Genomic DNA, 13,886 nt, shown 5'->3' on the forward strand with positions numbered 1-13,886 from the left:
AGAGATAAGTTCACAATCAAATTCAGAACACCCTAGTGCTGTAATGAGCCATGTAAATCTTGTACTCCTCTAGTATCATGGTTTATAGTCAAAATGGTCAAAAACAATAGCTACAGTTAGTGGCTAAGGAACCCACAGTAGATAAAGATGTAAATGAAGGCAACAAAAATATAAATTGTGGAGTGTGAGGAAGAAAATTTAAATGGTATTTTTATGTGGCCAAAGTTAAATTTTTATTAGTTAAAAATAGTCTATTATAACTATAAGACTTTAGCTTCATAAGTATAAAGAAAAAAATTACAACAGATATACATATAAGAAGGAAAATAAAGTTTAGCACAACAAGTAACCACCAAACCACAGACAAAAACAAAAAGAGAGGAAAAATTGAATAAATAATCTACAAAACAACCAGAAAATAATTAACAAAATGGCAGGAATATGTTTTTACTGATCAATAATAACACTGAAGTAAATTGATTAAGTTCTTCAATTAAAAGATACAGATTGACTAAATGGATATAATGAGACACAACTATATGCTGCTTATAGGAGACTCACTTTATCCTTGAAGATACACGTAGACTGAAAGTAAAGGGATGGAAAAAGATATTCCAAATAAATGGAAACCAAAAGTGAGCAGGACCAACAATGCTTAAATTAGATAAAACAGGCTATTACAAAAACTGTAAAAAGAGACATAACAATGGGGGGAAGAACCACATGATCATCTTATTGATGTAAAAAAAGCATTTTACAAAATGCAGCACGCTTTCATAATAAAAACACTCAAAAAACTAAAAATAGAAGGAAATTTTTCTCAGTAAAGGCCATATAGGAAAAACCCACAATTAACATCATATTCAACAGTTAAAACAAAAAGCTATTGCTCCAAGATGAGAAAGAAGGCAAGAATGCCTACTTTTGTGACTTCTGTTCAACATAGTACTGGAAGTCCTAGCTGAAACAATCAGGCAAGAAAATGAAATTAAAGCCATCAAAATTGGAAAGGAAAAAGCAAAATTATATCTCTTTATAGTTGAAATAATCTTACTTGTAGAAAATACTAAAGATTCCACAAAAAACTTAGTAAAATTAATAAATTCAGCAAAGTTGAAGGATACAAAATCAATTTCATATACTCATGACGAACAATGCACAAAAGGATATTGAGAAAGCAATTTTGTTCACAATAGCATCAAAAAGAGTAAATTACTTAGGAATAAACTAACCAAGAAGGTGAAAGATTTGCACACTACAGACTATGAAATATTGATTAAAAAATTAAAGATGTAAATAAATACAATGAAATGTTCATGAATTAGAATAATCATTATTGTTAAAATATTCATACTACCAAAGTGATCTACAGGTTCAATGCAATTCCTATTAAAATCCCAATGGCACCTTTTTCTTAGAATAGAAATCCTAAAATTCTTATGGAATTCCAAGGACCCCAAATACCCAATACGATCTTGAGAAAGAAAAACAAAGCTAGAGATCTCATACTTTCTGGTTTCAAAACGTATCATAAATCTACAGTAACAAAAACATGGTACTGCTATAAAGACTGACATACAGACCATTGGAACAGAATAGAGAGCCCCAAAATAAGCCCACACATATATGGTCAATTGATCTTTGAAAAGGATGCCAAGGTTACACAATGTGAAAAGGAGGGTCTCTTTTTCAAATGGTATCAGAAAACTGGGTATCTACATATGAAAGAATGAAGTTGAACCCTTACCTTATATAACGTACCAAAATTAACTCAAAATGGATTAAAAACCTAAACATAAGACTTGAAACTATAAAACTCCTAGAATACAATTTAGGAAAAAACTTTATTACATTGGACTTGGCATGATTTCTTGGAAATTACATTAAAAGCACAGCAACAATGAACAAACTAACAAACTGAACTACATCAAATTTTAAAACTTCTCTACGGAAAACAATCAACTAACTAAAAAAGCAGCCTATGGAATATGTAAAAATATTTACAATTCATGTATCTGATAAGGGGTTAATATTCAGAATATAAAAACAACACCTACAATTCAGTAACAATGACAGCAACAGAACAAATAACTTGATGGAAAAATAGGCAAAGGACTTAAATATAAATTTCTCCAAGATGTAGAAATGGCCAATCACTATAGGCAAGGATGCTCAACATCATGAATCATCAGGGAAATGCAAATCAAAACCACAGTGAGTTACTACCTTATACCAATTAGAATTGTAACTATAAAAAACAGAAACAGAAACAGAAACCAGAAAATAGCAAGTATCAAAAAGGATGCAGAGAAATTGGATTCTTTCATAGTATTGGTGGGCATGTAAAATGGTACAGCACTTTGGAACACAGTATAAAATTTCCTCAAAAAATTAAAAATAGAACTGCCATACAATCCAGCAATCTCACTTCTGGGTATGTACCCAAAATAATTAATAACTGGGGCTGGAGGAAATATTTTCACACCAGTGTTTACACTACAGTGTTCACATTAGCCAACAGGTGAAAGCTGTCTCAATGTTCAACAATGGAATAGTCAGCATTAAAAGAAGGAAATCCTGTCACATACTACAACATGAATAAACCTGGAGGACATTATGCCAAGCAAAATAAACCAGTCACAAAAGACAAATATTTCATGTTTAAATTTACATGAGATATCTAACGTAATAAAACTCTTAAAAACAGGAAGTATAATGGTGTTTGCCAGAAGCTGGGGGAGGGGAAAGGAAGAGTTGTTCAATGGGTATATATTTTCAGTTTTGCAAAATAAAAATTCTAGAAATCTGTTGCACAACAGTGTGCATATAGTTAACACTGCTGTATTATACACTTAAAAATGGTTGCAATGTTGAATTCAGTTATGTGTTTTACTATAACAAAAATTATTAAAATTGTTTGGCTATTTAGATTTTTTGTCTTTTCATATAATATATTGTCCCTTTAATATATGCAGTGTCTTTTTTATCCTAATATTGGTAATTTGTATTTTTTATTGATCCATTTGAACAGATTAATTTTATTGATCTTTTTGAAGAAGTAGCTTTTAGTGTCACCTTTTCTCAATTGTTTTTAGTTTTCTATTCTTATTGTACTGATTTCTATTTCATTAATTTATTCCCTTATATTATTTTTTCTCTCTTTATTTAGAGCTTACTCTTCTTATTCTAGTTCCTTAAATTGACGGCTTAGACCATTGATTCATTGCTTTATTCCCCTCTAATATTAGTATTTAGTGCTATAAATTTATCTCTAAGTTGTATCTAGCATTTGAATACATTGTACTTTTCTTTCTGTTTATTTCATTTATATTTTAAAATTTCCCTTGAGATTTCTTTCTTATCCATGTGTTACTTACATTTCCAAATATTTGAAGATTTTCTCATTTTTTTCCTTTATTTCGTTTTAGTTCCATTGTGCATTGTGCTTCATGTGCATACTTTATATGATTATAATCATTTTATTAATATTTTATAGGTACAGGATATATATCTTGATGTGCTCTGTGCACATATGAAATAATGCTTTATATGTTTTGTTGGTTATAATGTTCTATAAATAACAATTAGGTCAAGTTGGCTGACAGTGCAGATCTCCTATATCCTTACAAATGTTTTCTTAATTGTTTTATCAATTATTTTGAGAGGAGCACAGAACTCTACAAATATGAACATAATTGTGTATTTTCTATTTATTCTATTAGCTATTTCTTTTCGTATTTGAACCTTGTTATTTTTTGCATACCCATTTTGGATTATCACATATTCTTATTGAATTTAACCCATCATAATCACATAACCACATTTGTTTCTTATTCCAAAGTCAATTTGATTATAATTTAGCTAATATTTGCCTGGTATATCATTGCAAATTGAATGCAGCCATATATTTTCAAAAGTATATCATTATTAAATAAATTTAATTTTATAAATCCAGCATTATGTCAGTGGAAATTATTGGAGAATAATTTAAGTATATAAACAAAATACAAAAAAGTAATAATTATCTCGACTGACCTACACAAATATTTGACAAAAATTCAAAATTTATTTGTAATAAAAACTCTCACCACAGTAAGAATTGAAGAGAATTTTCTCAACCTATTAAAGTGTGTCTATGAAAGAACTCACCTAAGCGTGAAGAATCAAATGTTTTCTCTCTTGAAAATCAGAAACAAGTCAAAAATATTTTTTCTTTCTAAATCTCTTTGATATTGTACTGGAGATAGGTCATTACTAAAACAATATGACAAGATAAAGACAATGTATATGAACTTGAAAGGAATAAATGAGTGTTTATTTATAGATGTCTGTGTAAAAATTGTCTATGTAAATAGACATGATAGTCTATGTAAAAATTCCCACAAAATATACCCCTCAGAAGTGACTAGAACTAATCAGTTTAACAAAATCACAGAACACAAAGTTAACATACAAAATGTAGTTGTATTTTTTTATACTATCCACAGAAGTCAAAAGAAGTGCTTAGCATACAAAATTTAAGATGGCCATCACTTTCAAGGCCGTAGTACTAGCAAGAAACAATTTTAAATTAAAATTTTAAAAATGTTTGCAGTAGCATCAAAACCCTAAAATAATTAGTGATGAATCTGTAAGATAAGATATAAAGTTGAAATTATAAGGGTAGAATCATATTTTTTGTTGTTGTTTTGGTAAGAGCTAGTGGTTGGGGAAGAGTAATTCCAAAATTAAACCAGGGAAGATTCTACGTCTTGACTGTGGTAGGGGTTACAAAACCGCATACAATTGGCCAAATTTATGTAACTAAATTATTTAAAAGAGTATATACTCTGTGCACACTGAACATCAATAAACTTGACCTCATCTGCAAAATATATCAATGAAGAAATATGAATCGCATAAAACCTAGTATTGATTAATCACATCAGATTACTATATTAGTGATTCAAATGAATGTCTTGGTTCAGAATGATACCACGTGGTCACTATCAGCTTTCTCACATTCACCTATTTTAACACTCACTATGCTATCATTTATTCATTTGTTCACTAAATCATCCTCACATTTATCTATTCAACAAATCTTTATGTGCTGCAGGACAATCATTGTACATAATAGAATAACCTAAGGGAATAGATTCAGGGCTCCTTTTATCTGAGTCACAGTTCACCTCTATTTTATCAGTGTGACCTCAAGGAGTTATGTGTGATTCTCATGTTTTTTCATCTGTAAAATAATGTTAATATTTACCTCCATGTAAAGCAATCTTGGCACAGTGATTCTGTGATATATCATGTGTGATTCTCATGTTTTTTTCATCTGTAAAATAATGTTAATAATGTTTACCTCTTTGTAAAGTTCTCTTGGCACAGTGTCTGGTGCATATACATAATAGAAAGTAAAATATTTTCCCTTCCCTTCCTGTTATGCCAGCATTTCTAAAGTATGACTTCTGTGCTTCTGGTGTCAGAATCACTTGCTATATATTAAAATCTAATCTTTGAGAATATAATTGCAGAAAGTACAATTTATTAAGCTTTGAAATTGGGCATGCAATAATCATCTGACGCCACTAGGCTTCACTTGTTTCCACCTTCTGCCTCCATCCTTTTTTTTTTCCACAAGCAAAATTCCCACCTGCAGAATCTCCCTCAACCTCTAAAAACAATTTTAACCTTGAACTATGATGGGTTAATTTTGTTTTCCTTAAAGTGTCATCAGAGGGCCTTCTGTATTATTTTGGGGGTGCTTAAGAATTCAGATTTTTAACCTCAATCCAGACCCACTGAATTATAATTTGGGGAGGTAGGGATTCAGGAATCTTCGTCTAAATAAGCCTCCCAGGTTATTCTTATGCTCTGTAACATTTGAGAACTTTAGCCAAACCCAACAATCACACTTTCCAAAACTCTGATGATATTTGGGCTCAGTTCTGGCAACCCAATTCATATCTACTGTCCTGTTCCTGGTCCTCTCTATCTAAACAGCAGGACTGGGAGAACTCATTGTATTTTTACTCTGCAGATTTGGTCTCAAACCTGCAGCCCCATGAATGAGGGTTGTTTCCTACTGGTATCTCTTTATTCTAAAAGTATTGATTGGGCAACTAGTGGGTGTCAGATCCTAATATAAATGAGGATATAATAGTGACAAAATAAAAAACAAAACATGTTTTCCTGGAGCTTAGTTTTTAATAAAATAGACAGTTAACTAAAAATTAAACAAACATAGCATGTTAGGTGGTAAAAATGCATTATAGAGAAAAGGGAAACAAGGATGGACATAGAAATTTGAAGAAATTTTAAACAAGATGACAAGGAAAGGCCACACGAGGAAGTGCTGGTTTACCTGCTGCTGCTTGTGCTTTCTAATATTGCTGAATGAAAAGCAATATTTTCATTGTTATTGACCTGCCTTCCCTCCTATTGGAAGCATGACAGTAATTTAGCATATCCCTGGCCTGATACAGCCTGCCTGCCTGGCCCACCACATGAAGTCTCTTGCCATAGCCGTAAGATGTCAAATTCCGCGAATGGACTTGGTTTTCTAGAGCCAGGAGCTGGGTCTGGCTATGTTTTCTGCCCCATGTCATTTTTCCTAAATTGACCATTACCAACCACACTTAGAATAGATTCACCTGGACTTGAAGGGTTAATTGCAGTGACAGGCTACTACCAGAAGAGGGTAGCAGAGGGTTGCAGAGTAAGAGCTGCTGCGGGCCTAGGTCTTCCCCTACTGAAGAATGAAGTTGTCTTCAAACAAATGACTAATATAGTTAGTCAAGAGGTGAGTTCACAGGCTAAAGCAATGGCCTGAGAAGAATGTTATTTATAAGAGATGGGACTGGTCTTGAATTTCACATGCCTTGGAAGAAATAGGGAGTATAGTGTATCAGAGACGATTCTAGTGCCCTTAGATAATATAGATCCCTAAAGTATATCCCATGACATGAATGTCTACTGTGCTATGGCCTCTGTCTATTCTTCAGGTTCCTCTCCTGTCATTCCTACCCATTCAACCCCTGTTAAGTTCCACCCAATGAAGAACATAATGGCTTCTAAGCATACCATGAGATCTCAAGATTCAGACCTTACTTTTCTTTCTTTCCATAGTAAACATTTATTAATCTCAAGTCCCCTGCTTAAACTGGGTATATAAAACTGAAGTCTCAGATCATTCCCTTATTTAGGAATAACCTGAAGTGGGACCCAAGACCACCTCTGGGGTTTATCTCTGCAATTCCAGGGACTAGCACTGTACCTGGTACCTTATAAACACTCAATAATTTTTATTGCAAAAATTAATCAGTTTATTATAAGAAGTAATTAACACAAATGGGAATTTTTACAGTTCTTCTTTCTTAAAAGAGCAGCAGGATGACAAATTTTATTTCTACCTTGTGCTCTGCAGAAACCAGATATAATACCTCCTCTGTGAGGCATACTTAGCAGGAAGCCTCCCACATATTGAACGCTTTGAGCAGTCCCCTGACAGTGATATCAAGTAGATAAAGTTGAAAATGTATTAGAGGAAAGCAGTATTTTCTTAAAATGATCATCACCCATGACCCTTGGTTCAAACCAACCCAGAAGTCATCCTTGCCCCTTGTGTTCCTCAGGGCCAGGACACTGCCACCTGTCAACTGCAGCAGATTTGCCAGCATCTCTCTCAGAACAAAACTAACAGGAATTCTGGTTTAAAAGCCACACAATATTCTTACCATCTAAAGCCAAAAGAAATACAACAGAGAAAGGAATAAGGATTGAGGTTTTTTTTTTCCTTTCCAACAATGTTGTAAGAACAAACAAGAAAAAAAAAGCCTTTATCTTTCTTAACCTTTATAAGAGACCTGTAAAAAGGTATGATTTTAATTATCATTTGCCTCATTTCTGGGAGGTTGTGAAATAAAGGGATGTAAAAAGCCTTGTTTGGGTCAGCCACTGAGGTCTTTTCATTTTAGAGCCCAGGTTTGTTTGTTTGTTTGCTTCTCTTCTGCCACGTTACCTCAATTCAATTCAGTGTAACTCATGTATTGTTTTATAATTTACAAAGTGTGCTAACATTGATTTTCTAACTTATCCATCATAAGTACCCTATCATACAGATAAAATACTAGTTCTATCTTTGGACAGATGAGGATACTGAAGTCATAACAAGAACACATGAATTTTGACTGTAAATATGGTCTTCCTTGAACAAATGGGCTCCCCTTGCAAAACGATTCAGTCTGCTTAAATTATAACCTAAGAATAGGCCAAAAGCAGGTCTTTGCAAGGTAAAATCTGTCCTTTTAGTCTTACTTGAGTGCTTAACTGCAACTCAAACTTGTGCATATATAAGGCAGAAAAACTTATACAAAATTGCATTTTCTTTATTCAAAATGCAGAAAAGAAAGCAAAAATCAACATTATCATTTAATCACAGTCCCCGCTGCTCTCTCATGTATTTGTATTGGGGAGGGAGGTTGTGATAGCATTAGTATCATTATTATCAGATAAGTAGAGGAAGAATAGAGACCAGGTGGAATTGGCCCAATTGTTTGGCAGTGAATTAATGAGTTTTGGGTTATTTGGTTGCTTTAAAAAAAAAAAAAAGTAAACGTTAGTGCTTACTTTGGCAATAGGGTCTTATAAGGATTAAAATAGTTACATTAGAAAATTAGGGGAATGCATTTGGTTTTACTTGAATTAGTACCAGGAAGTAATAAAGGGAAATTCCCACAATAGCAAAGAGTGATCCTTCGGCAGACCGGAAATCGAAATTGAAACGTGACTATGAGAACTGACCTTCCTCAAAATGTCAGCAATGTTAGAGAGAAACTCAAATATGGAACATGGGGTTCAAGATAATGCAATGCAGAAATTAAGAAGTAGGGAGAGCCTAACTGAGATATAGATTATACTTGCAAATCGCAAGATGACTAGTCAATTTTTATTGAGCAATTATTGTATGCCAGCCTTATTTAATACATTTCCCATACATTTTTAATTATCACAATTCTATTAAGTAAATACAATGATCATCAACACTGTACAAATGAACAATGAGGCTTAGATATTAATTTTTTCTCAAAATCCCACGGGAAATAGAATCAGGCTGGGAATAGTTAGGTCTATCTGATCCAAGTGCCTGTGACCTTAATTATTCTTCTTCATAACTTCAAGAACCTGGAAATATAATTTATAGCAGAAACTTTTTATCTCTAAATTATTCATTAATTTATATTCGACTCTGTCACATAGAATCAACAAGACTTCCAAAAATTATGCTAATAAAGCCATTGCTTAGGATGCTTCCTTATTATCACCACTTAAATTATAATCAAAATGAGCTATTTCAATGAAATTATCTCACAGTTTGCAAGTTTCTCTTCATTATACCCAGGAACCAAATGCATATATCAAGGAAAATCTTAGGTGAGGCTTTCCTATTTAGCTTTTAGAAATGTTGACTTCCAAGGACAAATTGGTATTATAGAATTGTTTAACAACTCTCAGGTTATTTGCATCTGTATAATAGAAGTGTGAAGCAGCCTTCATATGCAAAGAGATAATGATGGTTCTGTACCTACAGCTAGTTTGAAAATGTTCATTTCCATAAGCATGTCCTCTGTGACTGGGTGTGGTGTCTCACACCTGTAATCCCAGAAATTTGGGAGCTGAGGTGGAAGGATCACTTGAGGCCAGGAGTTCCAGACCAACCCAGGCAGCATAGTGAGATCCTGTTTCTATAAAACAAAACAAAAAAGTAAGTATGTTCTCTGAGTTGGGCTGTGATTGGTTGTGGCACTGGGGATGAGGAGAAAGGACCAAAAATAAAGGTAAGATTTGAACCCTATCCAGGAAGAACGTATGCTTCAAATGAAGAGACTAATTTATTACATATTAAATAACTGAGAATTTTTTCAGGAAAATTCACTAGGGAATGATAATATGCCGCTTTCATAATGTAAATGGATACCAATTCCTGAGTGATTTCTACTGCCAGGCACTATGAAAGAAAATTTTCATAGACTATTGTATTTAATCCTCACAACAGTTCTATAAAGTATTTATTCTTTACTTTCATCTTATGAATGAGGAAACCCAGATTCTGTCATGGTCATGGATATTTTGGGAATGAAAGGTATGGGCTTTCAGTTTGAGTGTATGAAGTTCTTGGCTTCCTCTCTTTCAATCTGGGATCCAGTGGGTCTTTGAAATATTATCGTCTAGAACAAATATGAAATTACTTCTACCTATCAAAATCATATAATGTCTTACAGTGCCTGCTATGTCTTATTCACTCTAAAATTGCCTTGTTGGATGATCAATGTATCAGTTAGGAGTGTTTGGTGATGCAGGTAAAGAAAACCTGTTAAATGATGACTTAAGATACATGGATTACAGCTCTCACATAACAAGCAGTCTGGCAGTAAGATGCTGTCAGTATGGTTAAAAGGTTCAATGAAAGCTGAGACAACATTATATTGTTCTCTTTGCTGTTTCCCATGGTGACATGAATGCTGCCCCAACTTCAAGTATCATATTTTCATGGCAGTAAGAATGAGTAAAGGGATCAGTTCATCTCTGTGGGTCTCCAGGTAGCTAAAATCACAACAATAATAACCATAATAATAACTTCAATGCATTTGTTGCTGCCTGTTTGCCAAGTTGTGTAATATTTTTCTATAGTTTTTCACATAACTCTTATAATAAAATGAGATGGTACTATTATTCTTATCCTCATTTTACATATTATAAAATTGAGACACAGAAAAGTAATGTCATATAGTCAAGGTCCTATAATTAGTAATAATGAAAAGCAAGATTGCAGCTCTGTTCTTTCTGGCTCTAAATGTGGTGTTTTTAATCCTGTGCTATGCTGATTCTTACAATCAGTAGATAAGGGCTTGAATATATGGTTATGCATCTAACCTTTAGAGCCTATTTGAGATGTCTCCTTCTACATCAAGCCCCTCATGATCCACCACTCTTTCAAATTCCCTTTCCCCTCTTTTCATTTGCTATGTATTTGTCACATCTTTTACAGCACTGTATTCTTTATTCTACTAGTCATTTACCACATTTTCTTATTTCTCAGATTCAGTTCTAAGAACCTAGTAGGCAGGATCCATGTCCATTATTAAGCGCCAGCATGCCACAGGTGTTTAGTAAATGTGTGTTGAGAAATCAGCTGAAACCCCTCTCCTCTGGTCCTGCTACTTACTACCTAAACTCTCTCAGTGCCATTTTTAAAAGTTTGCTGAAGCTGGGATTTCCTTTGGCTAACTCCTATTGCTTGGCTTCTTTTTTGACTAGATATGCTAATCATTAAACATAATTTATGATTTTTGGAAATATAAATAGGGATACAGTAAGTCAATGACTGTTATAGTCAGCTATTGTCACTAATAATCTGTAAAGTAAAAAACACAGCCTTTTTTCCCCCTTCATGACTTCTCAACACACATTTACTAAACACCTGTGGCATGCTGGCACTTAATAATGGACATGGATCCTGCCTACTAGCTTCTTAGAATTGAATCTGAGAATTCCATAAAACAATTAAGTAGTCTGTCTTTGTGGTATATGAAGTATTTGTAATTTATAAGGTACTGATCCTTTTAAAATCAATGTCATAATAATTGTCCCTATCTCGTTGCACATGACATCTCCTTACTCTAGAGCTTTTCTTATATATTTAATATTCATCAGGTGTCTTCACGGTGCTGTCTCATCTGTTAATTATTTCCTTTACCCATAAAATATTTAATAACATATTCTGTGTATGTCACTGTATAAGACACTGGGAATATAAAAATATTTTAGTATAACTATTAAGAAGAATCATATTCAAGGCACATTAACAGGCAAAGGAAGGAGTTGACGTTCATTAGGGTGGTATGGAAGGCATTATAGAAATCATGTGAACAACATCTTGAAGGAGGATAAGAATGTTATCAGATAGACAAGGAGGTAATTGGATGAAGGAAAAATTAGATATAAAGATGTTAAAAAATATGACACTTTGGGGAAATGTAAATAATTATATATGTGCTAAGTAGGAATGGCAACAAACGAATGTAAAAGCCAAGTTAACACAGTAAGTTTTCAATAAGTCATTGTACAACATACGAGTTCAAGGTGCTTTCAGTCCTTCTGCAGACAACAGCTCAGGGAAAATTAAGTAGCAGAAACCATGTCTAGATGCTACTGTTGTTTAGTGATCATAATGGATCCACCTTTTTTTTTTTTTTTTTTTGAGATGGAGTCTCGCTCTCACCCAGGCTGGAGTGCAGTGGCGCGATCTTGAACCACTGCAACCTCCCGCCTCCCAGGTTCAGGCAATTCTCCTGCCCAGAAAGTAGCTGGGACCACAAGCGCACACCATCACACCCGGCTAATTTTTGTATTTGTAGTAGAGATGGAGTTTCACCATGTTGGTCAGGCTGGTCTTGAACTGCTGACCTCAAGTGATCCACCCACCTCTACCTCCCAAAGTGCTGGGATTACAGGTGTGAGCTATACTCCCGGCCTTCCACTTCAATTTTTATCAGGTGAGACAATAAGACAGGGTGATGCTCAGATCAGTTTCACCACATACCATTATGCTGGACATGTGGTGTATTAGTTATCTATTTTTGGTGAGAAGAATACCCCCAACACTTATCAGCTTAAATCAACGTTTTATTCATATTAATAGTTTATGAGAATCAGGGATCCTGGAGCAGATTTATGAAGGGTTTGAACTCAAGGTCTCACACAAGGTGGCAGTCAAGCTGTCACCTGGGGCTGCAGTCATCTGGAGGGTTGACATGGGCTACACAATGTGATTCAAATATCAACTGTATAGGTTTGTTTATAATGAGAGAGAGAGAAAGAGAGAATTTTCAATGCCTTTTATGTCCTATAGATTCCAAAGTCTTACCCTGTCTCTTCTGTTTTATTCTATCAGACACACAGACCTTCCATAATAGAATGTGGGAAGGGAATACACAAGGACACGAGTACTAGGAGTTGGGGATTAGTTGGGGGTATCTTAGACGATTATTACCACAGTGTGCCCTCTGGCTGTAATGATATGCATACCTCCCACATGTGAAACACACACTTCTATATACATTTACAATTCCTTTTCAATAAAAGAGAGAAATGAGTGGCACATAGTTGTCTTGGTTTCTAGCAATTCTGAGACCCAACTGGGAAAATGTAGCAAGTTCTTTGATTAAGTCTCACTTTGCTTCTGCCCAGAAGTCATAGCCCTCCGCTTTCCCTTCTGGATTCTTGTTTCCACTGAACCACTCTTCCTTTTATAGGAGATGTAGTATGTATTTGCAGGTAAGTAGTCCTTTCAGCCTGTTTCCTGCTAGGAGAAATTTGGCAGGCCCAAAGGCCTTTCATTTTGTACTCCTTCTGTCCCTTTTCATCCAAGCTGGCATTGTTTCTATTGATATATTATCTTAAAAACTTTTTCAATCTCTTGTGAATCTTCTTGCAGTTCATTCCATTAGGTAAAATCCACACCAACAAATTTCTCCAGAGTAAGCCCTTCTTTACCTTGGATCTCTACAGATAACATTCCTAGAAGCCCAGTCTGTCTGGAAGGACTTTTACCTGACAGAACGGTGTATGTGGAAGTACCACCTTCAAATTATCTAAGATAAACATAATTTTTAAACATGGTATCTACTGCATCTTTGGACCTGGTTTTCCTTGCTCTTTGTTCAGAGGCCATGTCTTAATTTTACAATCTTTTGCTACCTGTGGAAGCTTAAAAGTTTAAAACTATGAAATCTCAACTTTTTACACATATATTAGCGTTTCCTTTTATTTCCTTCTCTCATTTCTCATTTACTATAAGTAGCGGGAAAAAAAAGAACACATGCTCAACATTTCAATGAACA

The sequence above is a fragment of the Symphalangus syndactylus genome, chromosome 6 (genome assembly GCF_028878055.3).
Source record: "Symphalangus syndactylus isolate Jambi chromosome 6, NHGRI_mSymSyn1-v2.1_pri, whole genome shotgun sequence".
NCBI classification, from domain to species: Eukaryota; Metazoa; Chordata; class Mammalia; order Primates; family Hylobatidae; genus Symphalangus; species Symphalangus syndactylus.